This window comes from Triturus cristatus, chromosome 5_1, assembly GCF_964204655.1.
Source record: "Triturus cristatus chromosome 5_1, aTriCri1.1, whole genome shotgun sequence".
Classification (NCBI taxonomy): Eukaryota; Metazoa; Chordata; class Amphibia; order Caudata; family Salamandridae; genus Triturus; species Triturus cristatus.
The window spans coordinates 473,494,832-473,508,179 of record NC_140587.1 but is presented as its reverse complement, the minus strand read 5'-3'; the positions used below and the strand labels follow the sequence as shown (position 1 = coordinate 473,508,179).

At 49.2% G+C, this 13,348-nt stretch overlaps 1 protein-coding gene across 4 annotated transcripts in view; it reads left to right on the top strand.

Annotated features, from left to right (window-relative positions):
- OSGIN2 (oxidative stress induced growth inhibitor family member 2) overlaps positions 1 to 13,348 on the top strand; it is a 223,493-nt gene that overhangs the window by 76,063 nt on the left and 134,082 nt on the right. The window lies entirely within an intron of this gene.

Here is a 13,348-nt window from a genome sequence, read left to right as displayed (position 1 = left end):
ACTGCATGCACAATGTATTGAAATGGAAGCTAATTAAGTAATGCCAATAAAACAACTATCTTCACTGAGTTGAGTTCCCCAGGTCAGCTATCCTGTATTTCTTGGGGCACTGCAGCAATCACATGCATAATTGAAATGTTTGAGTCCGGGATATCACGCAGTCTGTAAGAGCAGCCAGGAAGTTGTCAGTCAAAATGTGCTACCAAGTTGTTCTTTTATAAGAGGCTTCGTGCCTCCAAGGACCCATGCCACTCTTGCCGTTGTCTTTCATCCTCCATGCAATTATCATTTCCAATTGGTGGGGGCCAGGTACGGATTAGAGGTGGGTCTACTCTTGGTACTAACTGCCTTAGTTCCCAAACATTAGGCTTATCTTTGAGGTTTTGTTACACATTCCTCCATGCATGAATTTGGCATCAGTTTATGCAGCACTCGTAAAAAGGTAATCTCTTGCTAATTCATAACAAAGCTGCTTTGTTGTCTCTGGCTAGAGAGTTTGGCAGCCCAGTACCTTTCCAGCAGAATGTGAGGTAGCCAATAACTGCACTGCTGTATTTAGGTCAAAATTTCGATTGGAATAATAGACCGGCTGGATCATTTTAAGCATGGCATTTGACTTAGTGTTGGCTAGCACTTTCTCTGCATTATACCCTATGGCACTTGTAATGAGGCAGAAGGGATATCCATCACATTTGTGACCGTGTAACTCATCTGCCAAACTCTAAATCAGGCCCTAAGACTAGATCAAGAACATGCAAGGGCAATGGCTGGGGGCCAGCTTGACAGAGACAAGCAAAACACCAATAGTGATTTAGAGGAGTCTATAAAATGTCTAACAATTGCCTCATGTGGTGCTACAAAACAGCCCTGTGCACTTTGTTCCAGAAGTATTCTCAAAGGCCAAAATGGTAGGGATCACATGCTTCCTGCAAAAAGATCAGCACACCTCAACCTACCTCATGTCTTCATTGTGGATTGTGCTGCAGCTTGTACTGTTTGTTTGAATATTGAATTCCATGGGAAGACTAGAATGTCTTTGGGTACCTCATCTTAGAGTTCTGAGATTTACTGCTCCAGGTCAGAGTGACCAAGCCATTTCAACTTAGTAAAAAGTATTGGAAGAACCATAAACAAGCATGTTTGTTTAATGCTGAATTAGCAATTACATTGGCAGTGACTTACTCTTGTGTAGAGAGACTGCTCAGAAATCTCTAGTTTCTAGTGTCCTTCCTATAAGGTTCGCCGAGCCGATTTCACCGTAGTTATGGCTCACAAGCGAGGTATAGCTTGGTTCTAGTGACAGTGTGCACAGAACCCACATCTAGGCATACCCATCCCACTTAGGATGACACACTAAAGTATACAAAACTGTGATGAATAGAATGCTTTAATTGATCTGATCTCAGTCACTGGTAATTACTCGGGCTGCATCCCAATCTATTGTTATTTTGCACACCTTGCCACTTCAGTTTCGAATTAGCCATATGAAAATCAGTCTTGACCCTACTCCAATGGGCACATTGGAGCCCAAACGGCCAGGCCTTGTCCTCACAGAAAAGGAAGTCAACCAACACAGGACCAGTATCACCATAGTTAGGGCTCATCAGCCAGGTTTAGCTTGGTTCCAGTCACACAATATGCACGGGGCCCACGTCTGGACTTACCCGTCCCACTTAGGGTGACAATCAGTCATAGCATTTGTAAAGCACACTACTTATCCGTGAGGGTCTCAAGGCGCTGGGGGGTGGGAAAAAGCTGCTACTGCTCGAAAAGCCAGGTCTTGAGGAGTCTTCTGAAGGTCAGCAGGTCTTGGGTCTGCCGTAGGTGGATGGGGAGGGTGTTCCAGGTCTTGGCGGCGAGGTGGGATAACGATCTGCCACCGGAGGTCGCTCTTCGGATGTGGGGGATTGTGGCGAGGGTGAGGTCGGCGGAGCGGAGCTGGCGGGTGGGGGTGTAGAAGCTGAGTCGTCTGTTGAAGTATGCTGGTCCGGTGTTGTGGAGTGCCTTGTGTGCGTGGGTGAGGAGCTCGAAGGTTATCCTCTTGTTGACGGGGAGCCAGTGCAGGTCTCTCAGGTGGGGTGTGATGTGGCTGCAGCGGGGGATGTCGAGGATCAGGCGTGCAGAGGCGTTCTGGATTCGTTGAAGCCGTTTTAGGAGTTTGGCCGAGGCTCCTGCATAGAGGGCGTTTCCATAGTCCAACCTGCTGCTGACGAGGGCCTGGGTGACCGTTCTTCTCGTTTCAGTGGGGATCCACTTGTAGATCTTGCGGAGCATGCGGAGGGTGTTAAAGCAGGAAGAGGAGATGGTGTTGACCTGCTTAGTCATGGAGAGGGTGGAGTCGAGGTTGACCCCTAGGTTGCGTGCGTGGTCGGTGGGTGTTGGAGCTGTTTCCAGGGCGGTCGGCCACCAGGAGTCGTTCCAGGCCCAAGGGGTGGAACCGAGGATGAGGACCTCCGTCTTGTCAGAGTTCAGCTTCAGTCGGCTGTTCCGTATCCATTCGGCGATGGCCTTCATTCCTTCATGGAGGTTGGTTTTGGCGATGTGGGGGTCCTTGCTGAGGGAGAGGATCAGCTGGGTGTCATCGGCGTAGGTGATGATGTTGAGGTCGTGCATTCGGGCGACGTGGGCGAGCGGTGCCATGTAGATGTTGAACAGCGTTGGGCTGAGGGATGAGCCCTGGGGGATGCCGCAGATGATCCCGGTGGCTTCAGAGCGGAAGGGGGGGAGGCGGACGCTCTGTGTTCTGCCGGAGAGGAAGGAGGTGGTCCAGTCCAGGGCCTTCTCTTGGATCCCGGCGTCGTGGAGGCGTGTGCGTAGTGTGCGGTGGCAGACCGTGTTGAAGGCGGCTGACCGGTCCAGGAGGATGAGGGCTGTGGTTTCTCTGTTGTTTAGCAGGGCCCTGATGTCATCGGTGGTGGCAATGAGGGCAGTTTCGGTGCTGCGGTTGCTGCTGAACCTGGATTGGGACGGGTCCAGGATGCTGTTCTCCTCGAGGTAGCGGGTCAGTTGTTTGTTGACGGTCTTCTCGATGACCTTCTACCGGGAACTGGAGCAGGGAGATGGGCCGGAAGTTCTTGAGGTCCTTGGGGTCCGCCTTGGGTTTCTTGAGTAAGGCGTTGATCTCGGCGTGCTTCCAGCTCTCCGGGATGGTTGCTGTCTCGAAGGAGATGTTGATGACTTTACGGAGATGGGGTGCGATGGCGGTGCTGGCTTTGTTGAAGATGTGGGGTGGGCAAGGGTCTGACTGGGATCCGGAGTGGATGGTGTTCATGATCTTGATGGTGTCGTCGTTGTTGATGTTGGTCCAGGAGAGCAGGCGGTTGGTGCTGATGGTGGTCGTGGGGTGGAGGTCTCAGTGGTTGTCGGTGCTGTCGTGGCGTTGAAGCTGTTGTGGATGTCTGCGATCTTGCGATGGAAGAAGGGGGACAGTGAGTCGCACAGGTCTTGCGAAGGTGGGATGTCGTTGGTGTTGGAGCTGGGGTTGGTGAGTTCCTTCACAATGTTGAAGAGCTCTTTGCTGTTGTGTGTGTTGTTGTCTAGGCGGTTTTTAAAGGAGGCTCTTTTGACTGATCTGATGAGGTGATGGTGTCTGCAGGAGGCGTTCTTGTGGGCTGCGTAGCTGTCCGGTGTTCGTTCACTGAGCCAGTTCTTCTCCAGCTTTCGGCAGGTTTGCTTGGAGGCCTGGAGGTCGTCGGTGAACCAGCCGGCTCTCTTGCTGGTGTGACTGTTAGAGGGTGTCTTGAGCGGGGCGAGGGTGTTGGCGCAGTCATCGATCCATTGTCTGAGGTTGCGGGCGGCGGGGTCGTTGGGTCGGCGGTGGGCTCTGGGCAAGGGTGGTAGTTAGCTGGTCTTCTGTGACTTTGCTCTAGCGGCGGCAAGGCATCCCTTGCATGCAGTGGTGCGTGGTGGGTTTCCGGAAGGTGAAGTGGATGCAGTGGTGGTCGGTCCAGTGGAGTTCGGTTGTGTGGTTGAAGGAGACGTGGGGGTTTGCAGGGAAGATGGGGTCGAGCGTGTGGCCGGCGGAGTGGGTGGGTGTTGTGACGAGTTGTCTGAGTCCAAGGTTTGCTAGCTTGTCGATCAGGGTGGTGGAGTTGGTGTCGTCGTTGTTCTTGAGGTGGAAGGTCAGGTCCCTCAGGAGGATGTAGTCCGTGGAGGCGAGGGCGTGTGTGTTGACGAGGTCGGCGATGGAGTCGCTGAACTGTGGTCGGGGTCTGGGGGGTCTGTAGACGAGGGTTCCTCTGAGGGTGGTGTTGGGGTCGGTGTGGATCTGGAAGTGCAGGTGTTCGGCGGTGCAGAGGGTGTCGTCGGAGTTGGTCGAGACTCTGAAGGTGGGCTTGTGGATGATGGTGATTCCTCCTCCAACTCCATTGGTGCGGTCTCTGCGGGTGATCTTGTAGCCGTCCGGGATGGCTATGGCGATGTCGGGTGCCGAGGAGGGGTTCAGCCAGGTCTCCGTCAGGAAGGCGACATCTGGGGAGGTTGAGTCGAGTAGGTCCCAGAGTTCAATGGCGTGTTTGCTGGCGGAGCGGGTGTTCACGAGTATGCAGCGGAGGTAGTTGAGTCCGGTCCTGGTTGGCGTATTGGTGGCTCTGGTGCTGGTGAAGCTGCAGTTCCGGCAGGAGAAGGGTCCTTTGGTGTGCTTTGGTGCGGCCTGGAAGCAGGTGTGTTCTCGTCCGGTGTTGAGTGCGTTAAGGGTGCTGGCATCATAGCAGAGTCGGGTGTCATGGTGTTCGCAGGGGCTCTGGCGCTGGTCGCGGTCCAGGCGCGGACTGGCGCAGACCGGCTTGCCTTTGGCGCGCCTTTGGTGTGCTCGCTGCGCGCGTCCGCTGCACGGCCACCCGGCGGCCGCCATGAGAAGGGGAGGTGGGAGGGAGGAGCAGCGGGGAGGGGGGATTGGACGAATGGGTAAGCGGGGTGCGGGGCCGCAGGGGACGCAGCGGCGGGAAAATGGGAGTGGGGAGACGGCAAAGGGAACAGAAGGCAAAAGGCACAGAAGGGGGGGAAAGCAAAAGACGATCACAGAAAAACAATTGAGCAAAACCGGGCAGAAGCGAAAAATGATCACAGAAAAACAAATAAGCAGTACAGTGCAGAGGCAAAAAAATCGACCACAGAACAACAAATAAGCAATACAGGGCAGAAGCTGATAAGTCAACAAAAACAGTGCAGAAACTGGACGCAAATACCTACGGCCTACCACTGGCAACCAGGGATGAGGCGCAGGTGGTAGCCTGCGGGTGGAGGCGGGCCTCGAACTCCTTCAGCAGCAGTGGCAGCTGGGCAGAGACACGGGCGCATACAGGTGGAGCTGCGCGGCGTGGGGAGCGAACTGCCTGCCTGACACACTAAAGTATACAAAAAAGTGATGCATAGAATGCATGAATTAATCTCAGCCACTGCTAATTACTTGGGCCATGTCCCAATCCATTGCTGTTTTGCACATCATGGCACCTCGGTTTCAACCCAGCATATGCACTTCAGTCTTGGCCCTGGTCCAATGGGAACAGTTCATCCTGAACTTCCCTAAATCGGATGGGTATGCCAAAAGTTGGGACCCGTGCACAGCATGTCCAAACGTGGGAACCGGGCACACTGCCACTGGAACCAAGCTATACCTGGCTGATAAGCCCTAACTAGGAACTGCTTCCTCCATGTTCATCCTAAAGCATTCACACAGTGCTGGCAGCAACACCTCATTGTAAAAGGCTATCTGCTCAAAAGCTCAAAGGTGATGGGTGGGTTGCTTGCATAAGAGTAATGTGCTGCAATTGCTTGGGCTGCATTCCAGAGCATCATTTTTCACTCACTTTGCCACTTCAGATAAGACCTACCCATATGTAAATTAGCCTCAGTTCAGTGTGAAATGGATTGGCCAACAGTATCTAATCTGACAGTTTTGGAGGTGGAGTTTTTTCTACCCTTATTCATTCTGGTCTTCAGCTCCTCCCTGACAGCCCCAGCAATCATTTTTGTCTTGCTGGACCCACCCTGCATCTTCTTTTCTTTATTAGTAGAGGCCCTGATGTGTTCAGACCTGGCATGATTGTGAAACACTCTACCAGTCAACCCCTCAAAGGTAGGACCTAAGGTAACAAACTCAATTAGAAACTGCTTGGTGTTATAAACTAATTTCTAGCATATCCACCTGAATCTGTTACAGTTAGCATGTTGGGCTCTTGCTCAGAGAATAGTCATTTAGTTGCACTTGTGTGCTGATTCTGTATCAGGTCACACCCATAAGGCATACTGTAGATTTATTGTTTTCTTCCATATCGGTTCCTATAGTTCCCTAGTTAGTGGTACTTTGCCTTGTCCTGTTGTTGTGTTGTCTTTTGTTTATTCCTTTGTAGCAGTTAGCAGTTAACAGGTATGTTTGCAGCAGCATCCTGGGACATTCCTTGTTTGCTAATAGCTCATTTTAGCACCATCTGTTGCTGGAACCGGTAAGCTAGGCCATGGTATTTGGTTATAACTGATCCAACTGGCTAGCATCATATAATTACATATTGTTCTCTGTCTCACAGCCAGTTCAGACCTAGCAACTCATGTAATATCCACACAGGCTGGTGCCATCCCTCAATACAGACAATTATATGAAGAGTAGGCTCCAGTCTAAGGTTTCTCTCTCACTCCCTTTCCTTTTTTAGGTCAAGCCTATAGCGGCAGCGTGCATGCGCGGCTCGCTCTGCGAGGTATGCAGTAATGGAGTATGGAGTGGAAGCTCCACCCAGTCTCCGCCCATGTTTTTAATTGGCTCGTCATAGTCTTTCGTAAATGCTGCCTTCTGACTGATTATGAGGCTTGTTAGTCCCTCCTTATTATGACCATGTCTGCATTGTATCCTTCCATGGCTACTGGACCCTTTACTTCGAGTGTTGCACGGTATGTGTTATATAGATTGTGAGCACTCTTTTCTTTATGGTTGCCCATGCCTTCTCCCCCCCCCCCACCCCCCCGCAGACCGTGCCTTCTCGCCACTCCTGTTGTCTGTGCCTTATCACCCCCCTGCCCCCGTCCTTACTCCCGTTTGCAATGCAATAGGTCTTGCGTAAATGCGAGTCCTATTGCACTGCAAATGCTTGTTTCAAAGCGGGATTGATTTTGGATCATCATAGCCACTTGCCTGGTTTAATCCACGTGCTCCCCGCCTGCCCTGCCCCCGCCACCTCTTGGCTTGCCCAGACGTCAGTGGTGAAGGGGGCTGTCCTCTAGTGTACAGAGTCAATAGTTGTCACCTCTGTGCCATCCTCTGGCTCCCAAAGGCCGGCTCTCCGGTGCGCTCCTTTGCCCTGGTGCACCCTGGTGTCTCTCGAGGCCCAGCATGGTGGGCGAGATGGAAAGCGCCGGAATGAAGATCTGCCATACCTCGCGCTCTGCGCTGGGGTCTCTGCGGGCTCCCCTCTCCTCGCTGATCGCACTTGCCAGAGTCAAAAGGCTCGCCATCATGCTCTGCTGTCTCTCAGGATTGTGACCCCCTCGCACTCTCAGCTTCTTAAAGTCTGTCTCTTGGGGGAGAATGGGAGGGGGGACTCAATGGGGGGGCGGATTCTATAGATCTGCTAATGTGATTATCTTCCCCGGGTTTGTTGGTGGCAAGGCGGGAGGAAGCCTGGCTGTCTCCTGTGACTCCTGCCAGGAGAGGAACTGAAATGCAGCGCTCTGTTATGGGGCACGACCCCATGCTGTGAGGGGTGCAGTGCCTTCCAAACTCATTAGCATTTGAAAGAGATACCGAGGGTCGTGCACATTCCAGCCCAAGTCGAGACCTGAGTCCTGCAGGACCACACCTGCAGAGTCTGAACTGAACTATACAACACTTTCCACTCGAGTGACTGACTGGCCAAACAACGTTGTATGTAAACATGCTCATAGCACATGCAGAGCGCGAGCCTTTAGGTGCACGGTCATTTTGTGTAACACATTATACATGCAAACTGAGTGTTCAGACCTTAGAAAGCTTCATCGACTGCTGCGCGCAAACTATATACTACTCAGCACATCTGGTTTCATGATGGTGGTCCTCAGGCAGTATGGTCAAGTTTTAAATCGGGGAAGTGGTGCCTTCAGTTTCACGGCGATGTAGTAAAATGTCATTAATGGTTAGGACTTTTCAAACTGTTCCAGAAATAAACTTGGGGGAGCGCGCATTAACCTCCTATTCGTGTCATGTACCTTCATGCACCCACCACATTCGCCCATACCCCAGCAACCGCGCGTGCAGGAAACTACTGTTCCCAACCTGCTCTGCGCCTAGGCCTTACATTCTTGGTAAATCTTGCTTAGTACTTATGTAAAGATTTACCTAATTGCTGTCCATATGGAGGTTTTGAGCTACGTTCAGGTGTCCGTGGTAGTAGGAGCGCATCCATACAGCGTGACCAACATGGTCCCACATATAACACAGGCAAGTTGTTTTTCACATTTCGCTTCAGCTTGTTGCTTCACTTTCAGAGGAATCAACAATGCTGTCTCAGACGCAGCTCTTTTAGTCCTGCACTGCTCACATGCTTTGTCTTGGTACCTCGAGTGTAGAATCCCCACTCCCGGCAGAGTTTGTGTTAGCACTCATCCACATTTCGATATAGTACCGCTTAAAAATAGGTCGAACACTTCTGTGCGCAGCACGGAATGCGAATATTAGGCGTTCATGTAATCATGGGTTAATTCTCCCCCCGACCCCGTCCCATGCCACCCCACCCATCAACCACTGTAAGGCCCGCGTGACGCTCACAAAAGAATGCAGTGTGATTCTCAACCCACAACATTACATTGAAATAACTAGTCCTCGATCTACCCAGGGATGATGTAAAATCAGATTTGCAAGGTCTTAAGAGATGTGTAGTAATCTACACCGGAGAACCTAAACTCACAGTTCCAGGGCAGAAGGGATAGCCCATCTTTACACCACAGGGTTTGGGGAAAATCATATATATAATGCATTGGGGGTAGCACCTCTTACAACATGCAATCTATGTATAGATCACTCTTCCTGGTATAAAAAATTGCCGTCTCCCTCTGCATCCTATTGTTTTGCACAAATTGTGCTTCTGCCACATAACAAAATGCCCCCGGTCACTTTCATGGTGAGGTTAAGTGAAACTCACCCATCCAGGTGGGTATGGGTACCATACACAAGACACAGAGCCACGATCCTTGTTTCTTCAAACCTTACGTGCCACTTGTGGTCCCCTCAGCACCCACCACAGCCAAACACTAGATCCAAGGCTGGTAACAACGCTTGGAGCCCTGAAGGAGTGCTCTAAAAGCCCTTACTCCTGAGCACCAACAGTAGCATCCTGCCACCTAACAAAGTACTTCTCCACCACAGCTAGGCTCCCTGATTTACTCCATCATTGCTGAAGAACTACCAATTCTACCTTAAATCAATTCAGAGTGGTGTGCACATAGGGAGTATAATTTATTCAGTTGGAGAGCAATAGTACCTGAGCCTCAGAGACAACAGTGGTAAACAACAGCGCCGACTATTTATTTATTTCATTTCATGTATTTCTATTGTGTGAACCTGGTCCAAGGGCATAAGACCACATTATGAAAGAACCCACAAACAAACATGAATATTTAAGAGAAGAAAAGAAACAAGTCAATACGTAAGTGAATATAGAAGTCATATGTAAGGTCAAAATACAAGTAGGTTGCAATACAAGGTGAATAAAGACAAACGTAAGATCACTCAAGGGTAAAAGCCAACTACAGATGTATATGTTAGCCTGAGAGGTTGGCAAATGGAAGCAGAGTGAAGTCTCTGTCACCAACCACATCTCACAGCAGGTGACCTCTGTCCTTCTCAGTATCAGGTGAAAAAATGTTACATGTGGGTGATCACATGATTTTGCTGAATTTTAACTATGTGCATGTCGGCTCCCTAGTGGGACCCATAACGTGTTCTGACCCAACCAAATGATCATAAGAAAGAAAAAAAACGAAAATGTTTCCAACTTATTCACCTAACTTTGCAGATATAGCCAAGTTGTGTTTTAATCCTTGTGAGTAACTGAGTAATTGAAATAAGTTCTGCGGACATAGGGCCAGATATATGTAGGTAATCATTTGCGATTACCATATAGAGCATTTTTGCAACTTGCGATTATTTAGTAATCGCAAACACCCATGGTCAAATGTGTGGTTTACACATTTTGCAATTCCCAGTGGGTCGCAAATAGTCCTACCTTATAAGTATAAACAAGGTAGGTCTTGGCTTGTGACCAATTGGAAATTGCAAAAATCACAGAGATGGTGGCCTGCTGTGATTGCTTTTAAATAAAGCAATCTTTTAAAAATGGAGCTTGTTTTCCGTAAAGGAAAATGGGATGCGTTTCAAAAAGATAAATGAAAAGTTTTCATTTTTTTAAGAGTAGGCAGTAGTCCGTGGGACCACTGCCTGCTCTTAAAAATGTTTTAACAAACATTCACAAAGGGGAAGGAGTTCGTTGGGGACCCTTTCCTATTTGTCAATGGGTTAACACCTACTTGTAGTAGGGGTAAGAGCCAGATGTACCATCATCAGGTTTTGCGACTCGCAAATTGCGATTTTTATTGACTCACAATTTGTGAGTCTATATTTATTTATTCATGATCGATTACTTAAAATCTTTACATGTAAACAATTTTAAAACACATTTGGCAATGTATCATTGTAAAACTCCTAAAAGGAAAAAAACAATTTAAAAACAATAAGGGTTGACTTTAGTTTTAATACTGACACCTGGTTGATATGGTACTTTGCTGTCCCTTCCACCATTGTCGTTCAGGCTTTGTGGCCTGCTCGATGCTGTTAATGATTTTGATTGTTTGTGGCAGGGCGGCCCGGATTGCGTCAGTAAGTTTCCCCAGTCTGGCCAGGGTTTGTGCTGTGTTGGCAGAAAAACACAGATCTGAGACTTCTCTGCAGTATCTGAGGCCATAGGGCCTGCAAAGTGGAGTTAGCAGGTAACATCGTTCGCTTGCCATCTTTGGACAGCAGCACAATAGGTGAAGCCACGATTCGTATTTGTTGCTGCATAGGCGACAGGCAACTGAGTTGTCCCACCGGGCCCAGGACAGATTGAAGTCCCTGAAAGGCAGTGCTAGCAGTCTCATGTAGGTGAGTTTCTTTCGTGCCTGGGCTGTCAGTGCTTGCTCGAAATATGGCTGAGCTTTGCCCAAGATACAGGAGGCATCCAATGTGGAGAGGTTTGATTTATGACATAGACTTTACATGTCCCTTTCAAATGACATTTTCTTGACCTGTGAGTTCACTGTTTTTTCCCAGGCTGTCACGGGGATGTCCCAGTTTTGCAGATTGCAGACTTCAATTTCAAGAAGGCTTGTGGCCACTGCCAGCTGTGCCTGCAATGGGGAGCCTGCCTCTTCAAAGATAGTTTTGATTAGTGCTTTATTGAGGATGATGTGGCAAGCAAGGTGCTGATGTAATATTTTTTTAGGTCCCCTTAGCATATGATGTCCGGACAAGGAAGTCCCAGCTTAGCTTCACCCTGGCTCTCCTGGCATGCCGGGGAAGTGGTAGCATTTTCTTGTAAGCGGAGATTTGGAAATTCGTAAGGTACTTGTTTAGTACACCATGGAAAACTATGTGACCATAGTTGAGAGAGAGGACTAGTTTGGCTTTCAAAACTTTTTAAATGGGTTCTGCAAATTGCGATTTTTATCGAGTCGCAATGTGCGAGTCACAAAACCTGATGTACAACAGGATCTGAGACACTATTTGTGATTACTAAATGGGTCTCAAGGGACCTGTCTCATTTTGCGACCCATTGGCAATGGCCAGCACGCACAGGAATGGTGGCCTGCTGGCGTGGACAGACCACCATGTCTGTGACGGCTTTTCAAATAAAGCAAGTTTTTAGGTCGAGCATTCGAGACCTCTTGTATATACTTTAGTATATACTTATATGTGTATGTACTTTGTGGGCTCTGGAGATCAGCCCTAGTACTTGTCTGCCTCCACTTAGGGACTTTTTTTCCCGTTCATCTGCCTCTATTTAACTGTCTTGATAGAAAACGACCAGTAGAGGTCAGTAAAATACCAGAATTGCTTTCTGCAATACCAAAATTGCTTTCTGCTTGTTCAACTGCCTCTATTTAACGGTCTTGATAGAAAATGACTAGTAGAGGTCAGTAAAATACCAGAATTGCTCTCTGCTGAGGGACTTTCTTTTTTAAAACTTTTCTGGCAACGGCCTCTATTTAACTTTCTTGACAGAAAACGACCAGCAGAGCTCAGTAAAATACCTGAATCACTTTTGGATTCTCTAGACTCCAGTCCATAGAAAATGTCTTCTACGAGCACCCGTAGACAATAGTATTTTTTTCAAATCCTGTATTTTCATTGATGTGACCACAGAAGGCCCTGATTGTATATTAAAACAGATCTTTGGACTATACCATTTCCTGCTGGAAGGCAATATTTCTCTCCATGTGTTCCCATACCTGGCATGTCACGCAGTTTGGTGCTTACTTTACCTCCATGTTAAAGAACAGTAGATGTTTCAGCACCCAGGCTAATGTGCTGCATACATTCACCCCAGTACAGGTATGCCCAGACGTGGGTCCCGTGCTCACTACGCCACTGGAGTCAAGCTACCCTGGCTGAAGAGGGGTGAAACCCCGAAACCGGTCCTAGGATGCTTGATTCCGGTCCAGGGAAGACATGGCTTGGTAGTTCGGGCTGGACTGTTCCCATGAGGCACAGGGTCAAGACTGATTTGCATATGGCCATGTCTGAACTGGGGTGGCGTGGTGAGCAAAATAACGATGGATTAAACCCAGATCTGTGACTGGGGGTGAATGTTTTGCCAATGTGCAACATTCCGTCCATCATCCTGTGTGTTTTGCTGTTCGCCCTATGTGGGAAGGGTATGCCCAGACGTGGGTCCCGTGCTCACTACGCCACTGGAGTCAAGCTATCCTGGCTGAAGAGTGGTGAAACCCCGAAACCGGTCCTAGGATGCTTGATTCCGGTCCAGGGAAGACATGGCTTGGCAGTTCGGGCTGGACTGTTCCCATGAGGCACAGGGTCAAGACTGATTTGCATATGGCCATGTCTGAACTGGGGTGGCGTGGTGAGCAAAATAACGATGGTTTAAACCCAGATCTGTGACTGGGGGTGAATGTTTTGCCAATGTGCAACATTCCGTCCATCACCCTGTGTGTTTTAATGTGCTGCATAGCCAAATGCATATAAGATCCCAAAGGCGAGACCGATTGCTTTGCAAATGCTTGTTTCTCTTGATCCCTAAGCCTGGTATCATGTTCCACTCTGCTTACCATCATAGGTAAGGGGATGGCAGGGGCCTTTGGCTGGTCTACAAATCTGGAACCTAACACATGG